At 38.6% G+C, this 6,821-nt stretch overlaps 2 pseudogenes; one reads left to right on the top strand and one right to left on the bottom strand.

Moving 5' to 3' along the window:
- Window positions 1-1,994: 1,994 nt before the first annotated feature.
- LOC147515779 (uncharacterized) lies at window positions 1,995-4,348 on the bottom strand (annotated as a pseudogene).
- A 24-nt stretch (window positions 4,349-4,372) lies between these two features.
- LOC147515778 (small ribosomal subunit protein eS7 pseudogene) lies at window positions 4,373-5,341 on the top strand (annotated as a pseudogene).
- The last annotated feature ends 1,480 nt before the right edge of the window (window positions 5,342-6,821 follow it).

Below are 6,821 nucleotides of genomic sequence, written 5' to 3'. Positions count from 1 at the left end.
TCTTATTTATAGCCTTGCCTCTTTTCTTCTTAGTTGGAGCTGTTAACAAAAACATTCATAAAAAGAAGAAAAAAAAATAAAAAATAAAAAATAAAAAGATGCCTAGTCTTTTATTGTTGAACTATCCAATGCATTAAACAAATCAAAATATAATCTTATTACCAATACTTGATGTGTTCACTTCGCTAACCGCTGATATTGGTTGTGCCCTCACTCGTCGAGTAACACCTGGCGTCATAACTATACACGCAAAACTTAAATTTGATAAAAAAAACAATTGATATCAAATGGCACATAATATAAATACAATAATAAAGTACATTAAAAGTCATATATAAAAAGATTAATATAGCATTAAAATGGAGAGTTCCAATTCTTAATATATAAGCATGTACCTGACTTAGCACGAAATAGATCCAACAACAAAATTATCACTTAATGTAATGCAATCCAAACAACATGTCCTAGCTAGAATATGCTTTAACGCTTAATGTGAATGCATGACATATATATATAGATATAGATTACCTACATACAAAATGGATAATGAAGTTTTTCATTAACATTCATTTAATGTCTGTATCATCATCACTGGATACGACATGCTCCTCTTCAGAACAATACTCCATTAATGTGTCATCTATTTCATCATCTTCCTCGTCAATAATGAAATTGTCATCGGTTTGATGACTTTCCATAGCGGCCACGACCACATTAGCATCAACTTCGTTTGGGTCCAAATCCTCCCTATCTAGACGTATGGGTGTGAATGGTGCATTTTGAACCTCGTTGCTGCTTGCTTCGTGAATTTGATCAAGTTGGACATTGTCGATATTCATCCCAACTTGCTCCTCCTGTTGATATGCTACATCACTACCTGCTTCTTCTTTCTCTAGAACATCAAACACGTTTCGAGGCTTTGTCTTTTGCACAACTTTCCAACCAACACCTAATTTGGTATCATCGACGTAAAAGACTTGACATGCTTGCATGGCTAAGACAAACTGATCATCTTTATACCACGTCTTGGAGCCATTAATACTACTAAAGTGACCATCCGTTTGAATCCCCATATTTCTATTACCAACATCATACCAATCACATTTGAAAAGATAAACTCGATTCCCAAATAGATAACTAACTTCACAAAATCAGTTAACACACCATAAAAGTCAATCTCCTCTCCTTGGTGTTCCCCTTTTACTTCAACACCACTATTTTGGGTTCGGAGATTTTTTTCTCAATCCTTGGTGTGAAACCTAATCCCATTAACAATGCATCCGCTATACCGTTTCACATGTTTATCAGGCCCACATGCCAATGAATATAATTCATCTATCGCTTCAGAGGAGTTCTCACTGCGCAATACTTGCATCTATTCATAAAATTAGTATAGCAAATTAGGAAAACATAATTAGCATATTATCCAAGTTCATAACCATTGTATAAAAAAGTAGCAATACGAGCACTTACACGTTTTTTAAACCAACTAGGAAACAACGTTTCTTGTCTCTCATATAAGTTATGTGAGCTTTGCATTTCAAGCTCTGTCATGTGTTGACTGCATGCATATCAAATATATATAAACTTAATAACTCAAAGTAATTGATAATGATAAAAAAAAAGACTTGGTAAGCTAAATGCAATAAAACTTACTCTAAATATGTTGAAATTTTTTCAGAATTATTCAACACATAGTAATGAGCCTTGGCATAGTCTTTTGGATCAAGAATGGAACTTGTATAGGCTCCTAAAAGCCGAACATTCTGTGTGAAAACACGAAATCCAACCTGTTGATTCTCATTACCACCATCATAGTTTCGTTCTTCACGATTGAATCGAGTTTCAACTCCTTGAAGATACATGGAGCAAAATGTGAGACATTCGGTGTCTACATACTCTTCAGCAATTGAACCTTCGGGGCGAGCTTTATTTCAAACATATTGTTTTAACGTGTGTAGATACATGTTTACATATAGCACACACATGTAATATATATATAGTAAATAAAAACTTGAACATGCTAATTTCAAATTAAATAAATTACAAACCGTAAACCTCACCTTTCAATAGGATACATCTACCTATACTGCACTGGTCCTCCAAGTATCGCCTCACGTGGCAAGTGGATAGCCAAATGGACCATTACATCAAAGAATGCAGGAGGAAATATTTGTTCGAGCTTACAAAGTATCACCGCAATGTCCTTTTCCATTTTCTCTAATACTTCCAATTTTAAAGTCTTGCAACATAACTCTTTAAAGAACATTCCCAACTCAACCAATGCAATGGCTACATCATTGGGCACAAAACCACGTATTGCAATTAGGAGAAGTTGTTGCAAGAGCACATGACAGTCATGACTTTTCATTCCTGTTATCATACCATCTTTACCATTTGCACATCTAGAAATGTTATATGCATAGCCATAGGGAAACTTCACCGACTTCAGCCACTCGCAAAAAGATTTTTTCTCTGAAGATGACAATGTGTAGCATGTTGGCGGCATTACAAACTTATCACCTCTTGGGATTAGATGCAACTCTTTTCTTATACCCAATGCGGCTAAATCTAATCAAGCTTTTACTGAATCTTTTGTTTTGCTATCTATATCTAACAATGTCCCCGCTACACTGTCACAAATGTTCTTCTCAACATGCATAACATCCAAGTTGTGTCGTAGCTTAAGAGTGTCCCAATACGGTAACTCAAAAAATATGCTTTTCTTTGTCCAATTCAACTCCATCTCAGTACGCTTTCTCTTCTTGTTAGGCGGCGACTTTCCAAATTTCTGAAGAGGTTCTACATAGCTCACCTGTGATAACAATTCATCCCTAGACAACTCTGTAGGTGGCAACCTGCTCTCCCTATTTCCATCAAATAAGTGTTTGCCACGAGTTCTGCAAGGATGAATTGGCTGCAGAAAATGACGATTGGCCATATAACACAACTTTCGGCCATTCTTTAAATACATGGAAATTGTATCCTTGTTACAATTAGGGCAAGCCAATTTCCACTTCGTGCTCCAACCAGATAAATTACCTAGTGCTGGAAAATCATTTATAGTCCATAACACTGCAGCATGCAACCGTAATGTTTCCTTTGCTACTGCATCATACGTCTCCACCCCATCATTCCATAACTCTTTTAGTTCATCAATTAAAGGTCGTAAATAGACATCGATATCATTCCCAGGTGATGTAGGCCCTAAGATCAGTAGACACATGAAGGTGAATGGTTCTTTCATACACTTCCACGGTGGTAAATTATACGGCATAACCAGTACTGGCCACATACTATATTGGCTGCTCATATTGCCAAATGGGTTAAATCCATCGCTTGCGAGACCAAGGCGAACATTGCAAGGATCATTGGCAAACCACTCATGTTCCTTGTCAAAATCACCCCAAGATTTAGAATCTGCTGGGTGTCTAAGTACGTTCTCCTGATGCTCAACTTTTTCTTTATGCCATCTCATATCTACAGCATTAACCCTCGACATGAATAGCCTCTTGAGCCTTGGTTTAAGTGGAAAGTAACGCAACACCTTCTGTGGTATTTTTTTAGTTTTGCCTTCGAAGACTTGATACCTCGGCTCACCACATTCTGGACAATTTTGAAGATTTTCATTTTCTTTCCAAAACAACACACAATCATACTTGCATGCATGGATTGAAATATAACCAAGTCCCAAGTTACGCATTAATGCCTTCGCCTCATAATGTGACTTTAGGAGTGTCTCACCTTCAGGTAATATTGCTTTAATCAACTGGAGAATCATAGTGAATGATTTGTTACTCCAACAATTGATTATCTTCAAATGAAGCAACTTCATGACACAATCTAACTTTGAAGATTTACAGCCTGGATACAAAGGTTGATGTGCTTCACTCAAAAGTTCATCAAATGGATCTATATTTCCTACATAATTACTAGAGCCATATTCACCTTTTGTCACATTTGATGCATTATTACCTCCTGATTCCCTATGTTCCACATTAGGCACCAGATTATCAATGTGTATTGGAGCCTGCAAATCTTCAAACATGTCATCCAGTCCATCAAACTGTACCCCTTCACCAACATCATCATCATCATCGTCACTCTATTCCTCATAGTTTTCTCCATGAAAAACCCAACGGGTGTAATTCTTGTCCATGCCGTAAAGGTCTAGATCATCTTTTACCTCGTCGATGTGCTTGTAATTCCTATTTTTGCATTGTTTGCATGGACATCTAGTCCTACCCGTTCTATCTATATGACCACGAGCAATCTCAACAAAATCTCTAATTCCTTTCTTAAAGTCAGGCCTAAATCTATTCGGCGATTGCATCCAACTCTTATCCATTTCTAGTAATCAAAGAATGAAAACATGAATCAAGTATGTTGCACCTTTAATAAATATGGAAAAGGAAACATATATCACAAGGAAAAAAAAATACCACATATCTCACCAAGGAAAAAAAATACTCGTACACGTCACATGGTAGAATAGAACAACACTACTAGATTAAAATGAGGATCAACATGTATTTACGTTAGACAGGGCAAACTATAATCAATATGAACAAGAGACAATGTACTTCTATAAAACTAAATGAAAAAATGTTTATGACTTCTAATCAACCAGACCCAGACAACTTGGTTCTCCGACAAACTAATCCAACGTTCCCAATACTACTTGTCTACAAAACCTTACACTACTAAAACAAAGATATTTCATATTGGTTACTTCATTGCCAAGTGTCCTAGTATGTATGGTGTAGAATATCTATTGTTCAAGTTTAGCTATGGTCTGATCTTTCTAAATTTGAGGAGACAGTTGCTCAGTCCTTTTTTTATTTAGAAAACACCAATGCCGGGGAGCTTAAGACTAAATTGAAGGATCTTTACATCAATTCTGCTCTTCAAATTGATGTTTCTGGGAACCAAAAGGCTGTTGTAATCCATGTTCCATATAGACTACGAAAAGCTTTCCGGAAAATTCAATCAAAGCTTATGAGGGAGCTGGAGAAGAAGTTTAGTGGCAAGGATGTTATTTTGATTGCCACCCAAAGAATTTTGAGGCCGCCCAAAGAAGGGTTCAGCCATTCAATGTCCTCGCAGTCGTACTCTGACTGCTGTTCATGATGCTATGTTGGAGGATGTTGTATATCCTACAAAAATTGTTGGGAAGAGGATCAAGTATCAACTTGATGGTTCAAAGATCATGAAGGTTTTCCTCGATCCAAAGGAGAGGAACAACACAGAATATAACCTGGAGACTTTTGTTAGAGTTTACAGGAAACTTTCTGGCAAGGATGTTGTGTTTGAGTATCCAATAATTGAGGCATAGAAGTACACTCTGCTATGATGTCTAGGTTTCAGTCTGTAAAGGTGGGTTTTGGTTTTCCTTTACATACAATGGAAGAGAGGAAGATGGGTTTGGGTTTTGGAGAGACCGAGTTCGCTAATGAGCGAGCTGCCTACGTATCCTCTCTTGATTTTAAGGGGAGAGAGGAATCAGGTCCCACGTAGTTCAAGTAGGTGGTATTTATAGGCCTAAAGGAGTGTTGATCCTTGAGACACGTGTACTCTCTTGTACATATGTAGGGTAGAGATTATGAATGTGTGTTAGGTTGGTTTTAGTAGGAATTGTGTGCTGATTGGGAGTTGGTGCGGTACTCCATATTTCCTGATGATGGGATGTAAAGGTAAGATTTTGGTGATGATTACATCTGGTGGTGTTTTTATCTGAGGCGTTCTGTCTCCAGTCATTTATTCGTCTTGAGATATTATTGAACGAGCTTAAGCATACCACCTACATGAAGGGAGATGCTCACAGATCGGTCTTGGAAGTCGATGTCCTGAGTTCGCTTATACTTCGTGCGTGTGCAATATTCCTTAATGAGGATATTACTCCCCTACACAGCCCCCTCTCAGTAGATTGTTTATGTCCATGGAAGAGATCTGCTGAGAGAAAAACAAAAGTACGTGTGGAGCATGAGCGAGCTATGGTGAACGATCTGACTGAGATGCCGTAAAGTTTGAATTGTGTGGCATGATGATTTGGCGGGAAAGGGAAGTTGGCACGTGATTGGCACGTGACAGAATCGTAGTAGTTGGCAAAGAAACGTGTCGCCGCGTTATGAGGTTACTAGATCGCTGTGACCTGCACATAGAGTAGGACGTATGGTGTTCTATTCATTGTCGAGAATGGTAGTATTTCCTCACGTGTAGGAAAATGAGCGGTTCAAGGAGCGTAATGATGGCGGGCAGATGGCCTGACGCTTGGCGTCTCAAGGTAATTATGATGTGCTTAGGGAAAAGACGTTACATAATAAGTAAAACTGCTCGTAGAATACCAAAGGTATTTGCTTGTCTTCTTGTCTTAGTTCCTCTTTGCCTTAACGCTATGCACTATCTTCGTCGCTGCTTCTACAGGTACGTTGTTTCCATTTTTGGATGTATCTTTTTGAGAAGGAGTTGGTGGATAGTTCTTTGACTCATGCGGTATTATCTCTGTTCATAGGTTTGATTATGGCAAGGTGACGCAACTATGTGAGAGGAGAAGGGAGTTTGAGAGAGACTTCGCCTCTGGTAATGGAGGAGATGGAGTTCGACCCTCATGTGCACGGTGATCGTGGTAAGAGGAAGGCTGTTTCTGTAGGGGCCAAAGGCAACAAGCGACCTAGGAGATCTGGTCGTCCAGCTGGTGGCATTGTATTTAGGTCGCCACAGCGGGTTGGCGACACCGATCATCATGCTGCGGAGCGTAGTGACCTGAGGCAAGGTCACCAAGTCACTGGTGAGAATTCGTCCCCGCAATTCGGGGATGTGGG

The sequence above is a fragment of the Coptis chinensis genome, chromosome 2 (assembly GCF_015680905.1).
Source record: "Coptis chinensis isolate HL-2020 chromosome 2, ASM1568090v1, whole genome shotgun sequence".
NCBI classification, from domain to species: Eukaryota; Viridiplantae; Streptophyta; class Magnoliopsida; order Ranunculales; family Ranunculaceae; genus Coptis; species Coptis chinensis.
The sequence above is the reverse complement of the archived record's forward strand: the minus strand, read 5'-3'. Positions and strand labels throughout refer to the sequence as shown.